The 14,306-nt window shown below is 39.4% G+C and overlaps 1 non-coding gene across 1 annotated transcript; it reads left to right on the forward strand.

Moving 5' to 3' along the window:
- Positions 1-205: 205 nt before the first annotated feature.
- TRNAQ-CUG (transfer RNA glutamine (anticodon CUG)) lies at positions 206-277 on the forward strand. The gene has a single exon. It is a non-coding gene; the product is annotated as a tRNA-Gln (tRNA).
- The last annotated feature ends 14,029 nt before the right edge of the window (positions 278-14,306 follow it).

The raw sequence follows: 14,306 nt of genomic DNA on the forward strand, positions 1-14,306 counted from the left end.
GGATTGTCCCTCTATTATTTTTAAAAATACCATTTAATTTACGTAGACTTTTTATTCTCAAAAGTGCAAATGTTATAGTGATAGAATAAGTTTAGGGGTGACCGTTGATTTTTTTTACCATCTATAATATTACACAAATTATTCAAGTAAAATAAAAGAAATAAAGATACGAAATAAATTGTACCATAATGGTGTGAACATTTGTTGTCCCATGGTCTAGTGGTTAGGACATTGGACTCTGAATCCAATAACCCGAGTTCAAATCTCGGTGGGACCTATTTTTTGCCACTAAAATACTAGTCGCTACCTAATTTGAAAACTCTAGAGAACTTTTTCCTTAGGACATTTCAGAGTTTTCAAATTCAAATTTAGGCACCCGTGAGTATTGAGATCTAAATTTTTGGGTGTTTTATTCTTAAGTTTCTTTCAAATTTGAGAGTTGTAGTCCCATTTGATTCCAAACTAGTTCCTAAACGTTCTAAGAGAATTGTCCACAACTTTCATTAAAAAATCGTCAGCCAAGAATGCCTAAATCTTATTCCCCCAATCTCACCCATCATTAACGTCTAAAGAGGAAAGTGTAAAAATTCAATTTTCCCACCTATCCAATCATTTTCTGAGTGTCGAGTAATTCTCAAAAAGGCAACGAATCCTAATAAGTTCTCGAACGAGGGTAATTGAAGAGTTTTTTTTTAGAATAAGGTAAGTTTTAAGGAATTTCAAATTCCTTCGCTACCGTCCTCAATTTTAATTAACCAATCCTTTAGTTTTGTGATATTGAGATGAAGGTTTTTCATGAGGAAGTCGAGGTCTGAAGAAGTCTATGACGTGTTGTCGAAAGAAAAGAAAGAGCCTTGACTTGGAAATTGGACACATGCAAATGTGTCCCTCGAGGATCTTTCCTTTATCATTTAGGAAAGGGAAAGAAGAAGTTTATTGAAAGAAATATGGGCTAATAAGGTCTAGGAACTCTCCAACCAAATCATGACAGCCGTGATAGATTTAACAGATAGATATATGATTTTACCGCTCTTGCCCAAAATTAGTTTGAAAGTCTTATTTCTTGTAACATACTTCTTGTCATCTCCATAACAGTTCGATTTTTTTTTTTTCGACGATTCCATTTTGTTTTGGAGTGTAAGGAGCTATAACTCCCTTTGGATGCTTTTTTCTTCACAAAGGAGATTGAATTATTTAGATATAAACTTTAATGTGGTAGCCACTCTGGTTATCCACTATAGCTTTAAAATTCTAGAACTTCGAACCAACACATGCAACTATAGTCATCAATAAATAGTAAAAATTATATACTTCCACCCAAGAATTTAGTTTGCATTGACTCACATAAATCAATTCTAAACAATTGAAACTCTTTTAGCTTTTCCAACATGAAAACACTTCTTGGTAATCCGAAAACCATACCTTTGTTTATCCTAGAGTATTTTAGGTCCTTCATATGAAGATGCCCATATTCCAAATGCCATAACGTCGAGTCATCTTTTGTGCTAGCAGCAAGAGCAAAATCCCCCAAGTTAGAAACATCAATGGAAACATCTTATTTGAAATCATGACAATTTGAACTTTATGACATAATTTTTTATTTGTAACGACGCATGTGCTATCATCAAATAGAATAGAAGGTCCTCTAGTATCAATTTGTCAACACTCAATAAATTATACCCTAAAGCATGAATAAATTAAACAGTATCTAACAATTTTACCTTAGTATTCGAGTATCCGCAATCAACAAACCATAAATCACCTCTTTTGGGTTAATGTCAATACAAGCCTTAAAAAATATTTATTTTCTTCTTCTTCTTCATTTTCTGCCACAAAATTCATTTGTTGATCTTTATACCAACAATCAGCTTTTATATGTCCATACCTTCTGCAATCATAATATTGAATGACATTCATTATATCATTAAACTTTCTTTGTCCATCCTTTCTCCCTCTACCCCTGTTACCACAACCACAATAGTTGCTGTGATCGATTGATCTATTGATTCTTGACTCATGAGCTTGAAGCAAGTCCATCAGTTTATCAACAGATTCTATTGATTCTTGACTCATGAGCTTTAAGCGAGCCCATCCGTTTATCAATAGATAGTATTAATAGATCTTAAGCTTCTTCTATAGCAGCCACCACCTAGTCAACTTTGGATTTAAGCTTCTCAACATCTTTTTGGATTTAAGCTTCTCAACACCTTACAACAATTGTTTCATCTGAAATTTTCTCCATAGGCACTCTGCCTGACTATTGTCATTACTCTTGACAAAAATCAGCTATTGATTCACCATTTTTCATGAGCAAAATTTCAAAATCATGTCTTAGAGGTTGCAAAATTTCATTGTTTTGACCTTTGAATCTCCTTGAAACTTTTTCTGCAGAATTAACCATGTTCACTACAATTCGTGAAAAGATAGTTTCATGAATTGCTTGGTAAATAATGAACAAAGTCTTGACATCCTTTTTCTTAGTTTCTCTTAATCTTTTCGTTTCTTCTATTGTGGGTTCTAATACTTCAACAAGCCCATACTCTACCAAGTCCGATAACTCTAGCGATCTAAGCAAGGTCTTCATCTTGATACTCCACCACATTTCTCACTATTAAAAATTAGTATGAGTGGTACATAAGAAAAAAATCAACTACTGCCATTTTTGCACCATAAATAAATAATCACTCTCGTGTTGGCAAAAACTAAATTGGTTTGAAAAAGAATATTGAATAGAGATGGTAAAAGATAAGAGTGATTGTGTTAAGGCATGCACATATTGTGGTCGAGAAATATTAGTCGATACACTGCTCGTGTTGTCCCTCTATTCTTTTAAAATACACCATTTAATTTACACATTCATTTCATTCCCAAAAGTGCAAAAGTCTAAAATGATAGAATTATTACTTTAGATTTTTAATTGAAGACAAAAAATTAGTAAAATAAAAAAAAAAAAAATCTATAGATGAGAAATAAAGTGTATCATAATTGTATCAACATTTGTGGTCTCATGGTCTAGTGGTTAAGACATTGGACTTTGAGTCCAATAACTTCGGTTCAAATCTCGATGGGACCTCTTTTAATTTAAGCATTTCTCAAGTTTTGTTTATGAGAAAAGAAGATTTAGGCTAAGAATAATGAGTTAAGTACTAAAATTGAATTGAGTACTTAGTAGAAGTATGTTTTATGGGTGTTAATTTTCGGGTTTGATTTTTTCCCCAAACAAGTAAGTAACCACTTTGAATTTTTCTTAAGTTTTATTTGTAGAAATCGCTTGAACAGAAATCTTAAGATAAGTAAAGAGAAAAAATGAAGAATTAGGCAAAGAACAAAGAGTTCAAGACTTAAACCTTTGCCCGAGAAACTTAAAACTTTAAATTAACTTAGTAAATAACCTATGTTGCTCATGAAATTTTAATAGATTGCCTTAACACATAATCATGACCTATATCAATTTTTAAGAACGTAAGAGTATATTTAGGGCTTAAACCTAGGACCGGAGAAAAATGACCAAAATGCTCGTGCATAAGTTATTTCTCCATAAGGTTGCTCGTGCATAAGTTATTTCTCCATAAGGTGAAACACTAGGCCTTATGAAGCCTTTATCAAGCAATGTAGTTGTTCCTTGAGCTTTTCTTTAGTTCTCCTAGAGCCATCCTATAAGATGTTTTGGAGATCAAGATTGTTTCGGAATCAAGATCTATTCGGGAGATGAATTCACTAATTGGAGGAAGCCATGGTAGCTCCTCTAAATAACACATCATCGAACTCTGTAACTATTTTTACTTTGGATGCACTGTGTCACAATCGCGGTTTCTAGGCACTGGATTTGGCGATTGTACGACACCCACTCTCAACACTGAGTGGGTCAAGCTTACTTCGAGTTACGTTGCCTACAGTCGAGCAACGTGAATACAACCCTTAGGTCTTGATTTCAAGAGAAGATTTTAGAAAGCGAGAGAGAGAGGTTTTAGAAAGAGAGTTTTGAAAGCAAGAGAGAAATTGAAATTTTTGTTATATGGGAATCTAAGCAAAAAGGCAACAACAAACGACTCAATGCATTTAACTATGAGCAATTGACAACTCGTCGTATCCCCCTATAGTACATTTTGAGGCATTTCATGTCTACCAAGCATAGCCATGACATCGCCGAAACGTCATACTCTTGAAGAAAACAAAAAAGAAATAATACAACATGAAAGCGGTAAAACAAAGCAAAAAAGTAGTACAAGGAAAAGGTTTCGGCGAGTCATGGGCATGCGGCCATGGGCAACATGCCTTGGACAAGCATGACCGTGACATCCTCCCCCACTTAATTGGTTGACTTCCCTGTCAACCGTCTAATTTCTTCGAACTCTACAATCTGAGGTGTGGCTGTCTTCAGGTCGTCAGCACGTTCCCAGCTGATTTCTTATTCTAGAAGTTCTTTCCACTTGACTAAAAACTCTTGTAAGTTGCGCTTAGGTTTGCCAATGTGACGGGTTCGCTCGGCCAAAATCTCTTCTACTTCTTTCATACTCGAGTCCTTCATTGTCACTAATGGTCGTGTCACTTGGTTGCGTTGCTGGTCGTCGTCGTCTGGATGGTATGGTTTGAGGTTACTGACATGGATGACAGGATGAATTCTCATCCATGTAGGTAGTTGGAGATGATATGAAGTTCTTCCGACTTTCTCAATGACTTCAATTGGTCCCTAATATTTTCGCACTAGTCGCTGGTCCCGATTCCCCCGAAATCTGAGTTGTTCTAATCTCAGCTTGATCATAACTTGGTCACCAGCTTGAAACTCTAATGCTCGTCATTTGCGGTCTGCCCACTTCTTTATTCTTCGGGAGGCTTTCTTCAAGTACGCTTGTGCTATTTCGAAGGTTTTCTTCCACTCTTTGGTGAAGTTGTACGCTTGAGGGCTTCTCCCAGCATAGGGGTGGTCAATAACATGGGGCATGAGTGGTTGTCTACCGCATACTATTTCAAAAGGGGATTTTCCTGTCGACGAGCTTTGTTGGCAATTGAAGCTAAACTGAGCGACATCAAGCATATGTACCCAATTCTTCTGTCGCGCATCGATAAAGTGACATAAGAACTTCTCAAACATACTGTTGAACATTTCGGTCTGTCCGTCGGTTTGGGGGTGATAACTCGAAGAGACGTTTAGGCTCAACCCCAATAGCTTGAACAATTCAGTCCAGAAGGTCCCTGTGAATCTCGAATCGCGATCGCTGACAATGTTGGCGGGAATGCCCCACAACTTGACTACATGTCGAAAAAATAATTGTTCGGTCGCTTTAGCTGAGCATGACTTGCGGGTTGGGATAAATGTGGCATATTTGGAGAATCTGTCAATGATGACCAAGATGGACTCAGTTTCTCCTACCTTGGGGAGGTGTGTAATGAAATCCAGAGAAACACTTTTCCACGGTCGAGATGGGACCGGTAGAGGTTCTAGTAGTCCCACAATTTTGTTTCGTTCAACCTTGTCTTGTTGGTAGATAAGACAGGTCTTTGTGAACTGTATTGCATCGTCGCGGAGGTTCGGCCAATAGTACTCCCTTTTTAAGAGGGCATAGGTTCTCTGCCATCCATTGTGGCCCACCCATGGTGTGTCGTGATATTCTTTTAGTAGGAGTCTCCTCAAGTTCCCCGAACAGGGGACGTAAAGACAATTTCCTTTGGTGAAGAGTAAATTGTCTTCGACCCAAAACTGGCGAGTCTTCCCCTCTCTAGCTAGCTGCATGATGGCCTGAACGGCAAGGTCTTTGGCTAGGTGTTCCTGCGATACTTTCTCGTATCGTTCCGCTCAACTTACTTGGTTGTAAATGAGCTAACATGCACAGGGGCGCATGTTCGCTCTTCCGACTTAGGACGTCTGCAGCTTGGTTTGCCTTACCTTGCCTGTGTTCAAATTGGAAGTCAAATTTGGCCACTCGTTCTTGCCAACGTGCTTGTTTCAACGATAACTTGGGTTGATCAAAGAAGTGACATATGGAACTGTTGTCTGTCTTGACTAAAAACTTGGCTCCGAGGAGGTACTGTCTCCAAGATCGTAAGTAGTGGACCACTGCCAGCATTTCTTTCTCGGATGATGCGTACCTTCTTTCTGCCAAGTTTAGCTTCCGACTCTCGTTTGCAATGGGGTGTCCCTCTTGCAGTAGGATACACCCTATGGCGAAGTCTGAGGCATCCGTCTCGACTTCGAAAGGTTTCGTCACATTGGCAATCCCCAAAATTGGCCCTTTGATCATGGCATTCTTAAGGTTGTCAAAGGCTTCTTGACAACGTGAAGTCCATTCCTACTTGTTTCCCTTCTTTAATAGTTCGGTCAAGGGCTTTGCGCGCTTCGAGAATCCTTCAACGAATCGCCTGTAGTAATTTGCCACTCCAAGGAAGGAGCGCACTTCTGTCACTAAGGAGGGGGTCTTCCACTCCTTGATGGCTTTGACTTTTTCCTCTTCCATACCTACCTTGCCTACTTCTATTACGTGTCCAAAGTGTTGAGTTATGGAGTCTGCTCCCTGTATTTATAGCTTGGTCAATGGCTATATCCGGTAAAGCTATATAAGGTACATAGCTATATATAGTAGATGGTTAAATCTGGTAAAGCTATATTTAGTAGACTGAACCATATATATATCCCGTCCAGTAAAGCTCTTAAATGTACTTTTCTATTCTCTGTACTCTCTTGTTGTACATGCCTGAAGTCATCAATAAAAAAATCCTTTTAGCCAGAGTTCTCCTTGCAATTCTCTCTATCCTTCTCTTTGTGATCATCTAGATCGAGCGTGTGCGTTGTTGTGCGATCCTAACAACTGGTATCAGAGCAAGGCAAAATTCACCACGATCTGTGAAGATGGAAAGTTCAAAGATTGAAATTGAGAAGTTCGATGGATCCGATTTCGGTTTCTGGAAGATGCAGATTGAAGATTATCTGTACCAGAAAATCCTCAACAATGTGGGACACTCCCAATCCCAATAATCCTCAACAATCCTCCCCTCGAACAAAGCACACTATAAGCCTCCCCTGAGGCTTATGGAGCTCTCGAATAGCCTCCCCTTAATTGAGGCTCGACTCCTTTCTCTGGAGCCCTCGAACAAAGTACACCATTTGTTCGACACTTTAGTCACTTTTGACTACACCTTCGAGGCTCGCCATTCTTTGTTCGATATTTGAGGATTTTATTGGCATGGTTAAGTTTAGGGCATGGCTCTGACATGTTCGGGTATAGGTTTTGGGATGAGAAAAATATGAAGATCCTAAGACACTGTGATGTGACCTTTGATGAAAATGTCATGTACAAGGACAGAGAGAAGATAAACTCTGAGACTACGAAGCAAGTGGGAGTTGAATTTGAGTGTCAAGAAAATTCACACAGTGATGGTACAACAGAAGCTCAAGAAACTCCTGATCCTATTGCTGAAGAACCAGACGTGGCTGATCCTATTGCTGAAGAACCAGACGTGGAGCAAGTTGCACCTGAACAGGTGTTGAGAAGATCATCCAGAACTACCAGAGCACCAGACAGATATTCAACCTCATTACACTATCTGTTGCTGACTGACGAAGGAGAACCAGAGTCCTTTGATGAGGCCCTACAAGTGGAAGATTCAACTAAGTGGAAGCAAGCCATGGATGATGAGATGAGCTCACTTGAAAGGAATAATACGTGGGTGCTGACTGAGTTGCCTACAGGAAAGAGAGCTCTGTTGAACAAATGGGTGATCAAAATCAAGGTTGAACCAGATGGCAGAAGGAGGTTTAAGGCTCGGTTAGTAGTTAAAGGATATTCACAAAGAAAAGGCATTGATTATGCTGAGATCTTTTCTCCAGTTGTGAAATTAACTACTATCCGAATTCTACTGAGTATTGTTGCATCGGAGAATTTGCACCTTGAGCAAATGGATGTAAAAACGGCATTTTTACATGGAGATCTAGATGAGGAGATCTATATGCAACAACCCGAAGGATTTGTAGCTCCAAGCAAGGAGCACATGGTGTGTAAGCTCAATAAGAGCTTGTATGGACTGAAACAAGCACCGAGACAATGGTACAAGAAGTTTGACTCCTTCATGAGCAAGAGTGGTTTCCACAGAAGTGAAAAGGATCAGTGTTGCTACCTCAAGAAATACACTGATTCTTATGTGTTTCTACTCCTGTATGTGGATGATATACTAATTGCTGGATCAAGTATGAGGGAGATAAACCACCTGAAGGCAAGCTTGTCTTTAGTATTTGAGATGAAAGATTTAGGTGCAGCGAAGCAGATCCTTGGGATGAGGATTTCTCGAGATAGATCTGCTGGCACATTAAATCTATCCCAAGAGCAGTACATTGAGAAGGTGTTGTCCAAATTCAAGATGAATAACGCTAAACCCAGGACTACCCCCTTGGCAAATCATATTAAATTGTCAAAGGGGCAATCTCCCAAGACAGTTGAGGAACGTGAGCACATGGCATCAGTTCCGTACGCTTCTGCAGTTGGGAGTTTGATGTATGCTATGGTCTGCACTAGACCTGACATAACACATGCAGTGGGAGTTGTTAGCAAGTACATGGCAAATCCAGGGAAGGAACATTGGGAAGCTGTGAAGTGGCTTTTGAGATATCTGAGAGGTACATCCAATACTACACTTTGTTATGGCAATGGCAAATTAGTTCTGCAAGGTTTTGTGGATGCTGATCTGAGTGGAGATGTAGACTCCAGCAAGAGCACATCTGGGTATATCTACACTATAGATGGAACAGCAGTGAGTTGGATGTCTAAGCTTCAGAAATGCGTTGCTCTTTCATCTACTGAAGCTGAGTACGTGGCCATAGCTGAAGCTGGAAAGGAGATGATATGGATGACAGACTATCTAGAAGAATTAGGCCGAAAGCAGTGCAAGAAGATCCTTTATACAGATAGTCAGAGTGCCATACAGTTGGTGAAAAACCCAGTCTATCATTCGAGAACAAAACACATTAGAAGACGGTACCATTTCACTCGCAGGTTAGTGGAAGAAGGCGATATGTGTTTGGAGAAGATAGAGGGTGCAAAGAATCCAGCAGACATGTTGACAAAATGTGTTGATGTTGGAAAATTAAAGCTATGCAAAGCCCTAATTGGTATGGTGTAGGATCAGTCTCCAAGTGGGAGAATTGTTGAGTTATGGAGTCTGCTCCCTGTATTTATAGCTTGGTCAATGGCTATATCCGGTAAAGCTATATATGGTACATAGCTATATATAGTAGATGGTTAAATCTGGTAAAGCTATATTTAGTAGACTGAACCATATATATATCCCGTCCAGTAAAGCTCTTAAATGTACTTTTCTATTCTCTGTACTCTCTTGTTGTACATGCCTGAAGTCATCAATAAAAAAATCCTTTTAGCCAGAGTTCTCCTTGCAATTCTCTCTATCCTTCTCTTTGTGATCATCTAGATCGAGCGTGTGCGTTGTTGTGCGATCCTAACACAAAGAAGTTGATTCGCTGTTGCACAAATGCGCATTTTTCCCTCTTCACATATAGTTGGTGTTCTCTCAGCTTTTCGAAAACTAACTACAAGTGGTGTTCATGCTCTTCCATGGTGGAGCTGTAGATCACTATGTCGTCCAAATAGACTACCACGAATTTATCGAGATACTCGTGGAAGACTTGGTTCATCAAGGTGCAGAATGTGGAAGGGGAATTTGTCAACCCAAAAGGCAAAGGCCCCATATTTAGTGACGCAAGTTGTTTTGGGTACATCTCCCTCGGCAATCCAAACTTGATAATATCCCGACCTTAGGTCGAGTTTCGAGAAGTACTTAGCGCCATGTAGTCGATCGAACAAGTCGGTGATGATGGGTAGAGGGTACTTATTTCTGATAGTGATTTTGTTTAGGGCGCGGTAGTCTATGAATAGGCGAAGACTACCATCCTTCTTCTTCTGAAATAGCACTAGGGCCCGTAGGGGGCTTTTGCAGTCCGATGAACCCGGTAGTAAGTAGTTCATCCAGCTGCTTTCGTAGCTCCGCTAACTCAGGTGGAGTCATTCTATATGATGGTGTTAATATAACACATGTGGAAGCAATTTGAATCTTAGGCACTCTTAGAACATCAATTATAGTAAATAACTAGTATGTTCATAAGTATTAAAACTCAAGGAGTTTAAGTACTAACCTTTTGTAGTTCAAATTCCTTTTTCCTCACGAACCGGTTTCGAACTACCACTAGTGTCTTCTCTACTATTCTCCGGCCTTAGAACGGGATTGTGGAATCCGGTGAGTGACTAAACTTGGAAGGGATCTAGTATATATGAAGAGAGAGTTTGTGAGAGTTTTTCTCAAGGTTTTTCCAAAGAAGAAGTTCCATATACATTGATCACTCTATTTATAGAGTCGTATTTGCATGTTCATGCAAATTTGAGATCACCAAATTTTGACACTCAAAATTCCACTCAAATGTGTAGGATTATGTGGCAAGCATGCAAATTTGAGTTAACCACTAATTCTCTAATGAACAACAGGTTTGTGGTCCAACCAGTAAACCGTATCCCTCTCAGGCCAATGAGAGGGTGGGGCCCCTTGTTCAAGATATGGAGTCAGTACTTAAGGGAACTACCTCTCTTCTATCCCTAAAAGTGGGTAGGAGTGAATTCCATCTTGCACCCCACATCCCCAGTCTTACCCCTGAAATGGGAGGCCTATTGAGTCGACAACTCGAGCCACTCTCACCCATGCAAATCTAAGGATAATTCCGAATAAATAGGAGTTCATGGTTAGCTCAGGATTAAGATCGAGTTACCTAGGTCATCGAATGAAAAGAAAATCAGTCTCAGCAGTAAACGACATTATAAAGTGAGAGTGATTTTCTTCATGGTCCGATCTTATGCAATACTCATTGCATAGGACGCCCTCACTCACATGTCTCCACATGTACAATTTAGTGATCACATTGTTTATATCATATACAAAAGTGGGCCGGATCCATAGTATCCCCAGAATAAGGTACTCAGCCTTATTCCTGTACTATAAATCATTTTGACTATATACTTGAACTTGATCCACTCTTATGTCTCTACATATAGTTCAAGTAATCATACTATAGTCAAAGTGTTCTTAGTTTATTGGATTTAGATTAATGATGGTAAAATTCACTTTATTCAATAACAATCTTTACTGAATAAACATCCATAATAACTTTATTGAAAACTTACAAACTATATCACGAGAGTCAAGACCACTCTCATGTCCATTCTAGTATACCATGAGACCAATACCTCATCTTCATTGGTGGGGTGTCATGATACATACCTAGATTAGTAGGTTTACGATGTAGTACTAATGAGGTGGCTTAGATTGGACTGTAATGCCCCTAATTTTCTATTCTGAGTAGGGTTGGATGTGGGGTACTCCTTCACACACGGCCCATGTACGCGCACATGGCATCTCACATGACTTACATTACATGACATATTACATAACATGAAAATACATTTTCAGTTGCATAAGCATCTCATGACATGACTCGATAATACTACGTGTATCCATGGCATCGATCAACATTTTTCATGACATATAATACTAGCAGATCAACCATCTTTTCATAGCATAAACAATCAACCATCAACATCATCCATAACTTTTCATAGCATAAACCGTCACATAATCCATACAACATATAGTCATCACATTAAATATGGTGCATGCAGGGGCCACAAGGCATGCACCATAATACAACACGTAGTAAGCTAACTCCAACAGTAAGGTCACTTACCTCGATGGCCTTCGCCGAAGTCACTCACAACAAGCTAATTCCAACGGTTAATTACGTCCTATAATAACCACATAAAAATTTAGGAACCTTTCATAACATACCCTAGCTAAATCTCATGCTATTTATCAAAATAAACTCCTAGCAGAATCTGTCTTTGACAGTTAGGAACCATACTGATCGCAGATGATCAAAATAAGGCAGAAATGGCTTCGATAGGGCTAAAAACCTTGAAATCGATATATTATAGTGATATCGAGCCGATAAGCCGAACCGACTAACTAAGCCGCCGAGCCGAGTCGACGTATACGTGTGGAGCCGAGAGTACGCGCGCGGAGCTGCCAATTCTTTGGACGTGCGTCTGTGGAGTTGGGCCGTCGATGGAAACACGACCTGTTACTGTTTGGGCCGAACTGGAGGCTGAGCGTGAGGCGAGTTACCCGTCCTGCTTCGTCGTCTTCCTAACCCGCAACCATGCGAAACCCTAACTCGTCGTGGCGCCATCAACGATGCGGCTGTCCTATTTCGATTCTAACGACGTACCGATGATGACGATGCAGCCTTCTTCGTTTCTCTCGCAGCCCCAATTTCGACGACGCGCGACACCTTCACCTATTCCGACGCCTTTCTGTCACCGACGACCCCCGACGCAACTTCTTGTCTCTGCCGGTCACACAGTGTCTTCGACATAAGCACGATGATCTTGACGTCTATATCTTACTTCCACTCGAATCCTTTTTCCGAAATAACAACCCTAATGTTTCGAGAGAAAAGTTTGGAGAGAAAATCGTTTTCAAGGGATGTAAATGTTGGATCGGTATGGCAGCCCTAGAGGGGTGAATAGGGTTTTAATGATAAAAGTATTTAAACGTGATTAGTTTTTCTAATTATGAAATTTTTTACAAATGCGTAATAGATATAATTACTTGAACAAAATAATTGAAGTCAAAACAATAATAAACTAAAACATGCAATAAATCACAATAATGATTTTGAAATTAAATAGGAAAGAGTTAGAAAATATGACACCGTAATTTTACAGTGGTTCGGTCAAACTCGACCTACTCCACTCCCCAAGCGCCTCTTGGGAATTTGAATAAACAACTTTCTCGACTCTTTCCACGGATCAGAGCCAAACCACTACACCGCTCTTTTTACGAGTTCAAGAGCAAACTCAATTCTTTCCATGGCGCAGGATCATACTGGTACAAGTATTTGAATTTGGCAGTAACACACCACAACTCTGTCAAAGAGTAGATTTACAATTTGGAGCACTCACAACTATTTTCTCACAATACAATAAAATTTACAATTTGAAGCACTCACAACTATTTTCTCACAATACAATAAAAAATCTCTCTCAAGAATAAGATGAATAAAAATAAAATTGGAAGCTTGGAGAGAGCAACAAACAATGGAGACTTTGAACAAAAAGGATAGGAGATTTTATGGAAGTTGTAATATTGGCAAGTTGATGAGTTAATATAGAGAAGAAGAGTGGCAAAAAGTAGGAATTAATATTGATCATTGGATTGTGTTAGGAGTAATGGAAGGGGGAGATTAAAAATAAATAAACAGGAAAATTTTTAGATTCATTTATTTAATTTTTTAAATATAATAATAATATAATATAAAAATAATAAAAATCAAGGGTCAAATGATAAATTCAAAATTTATTATAAATATAATAAATAATAATAATAAAAAGTTATGTGAATAACAATTAAATTAAAATTTCGAAATTTATTGGAGTTTAGCAGTAGATAGAGTAGAAGTGAAGTAAAGTACCAATACCTATATTATAGATGGATCATGATGCAGAAACTTTGCTCCTCTCCCTATCGGTGTCTGGTCTCATGGGCTCCTGAACTTCTCATTCATCTTGAGGATTTACTGACAGTTCACTCTCATTGATTCGCCAAAACCACTAACTGGTCTTTACAAACGGAGGTTCGTCACTTACCTTGTTCTCAATCCGTCTCAGTTCGTAAACTCTGGAGTCTTTCTTACAGGTCAACCAATCCGTAGCGTAGTTGATAGTCAAGGTCGTGTAAGTTAAGGTCCTATGACAGTTGATACTACAACACGTCAAACGGCTCATAGGGAGTCAGAAGCAAGCAGAGTCAAAGGTGGGTCAAACTCACATAAGCGGGGAGGGGGAGAGACATTCATGAAAAGCGAGAAGTCGTGGGCTCCGCTCCTTCTTTGTTGAAAACAGCTCTTTCACTCTGTCTTGGTCTTTCTTTGCTCCTGTCCTGTCCTTTCCTTTCCTTACGGGGTGGATGGGTCTCTTTCTTTTCTTTTCTATTCTTTCCGGATTTAACTGTAAACAAGGTAAAGCAGTCCAATGCATGTAAAGAAAGTAGCGAAGAAAGACAGAGTGAGATCGACAGGCTGGCGCGAAATCCCTCATTGGCTAAACAATCATTTGGTTATGCCATTTTGGGCTTTGCTCTAACTGAAGCTATTGCATTGTTTGCTCCAATGATGGCCTTTTTGATCTCATTCGTATTCCGATCGAAGAAGGGTCAGCAGAGCTCCTTCCCCTCCCCTTAAGGTAAAGCGGCTTCGCTCTGAT

The sequence above is a fragment of the Cucurbita pepo genome, chromosome 11, assembly GCF_057944985.1.
Source record: "Cucurbita pepo subsp. pepo isolate OVF chromosome 11, ASM5794498v1, whole genome shotgun sequence".
Classification (NCBI taxonomy): Eukaryota; Viridiplantae; Streptophyta; class Magnoliopsida; order Cucurbitales; family Cucurbitaceae; genus Cucurbita; species Cucurbita pepo.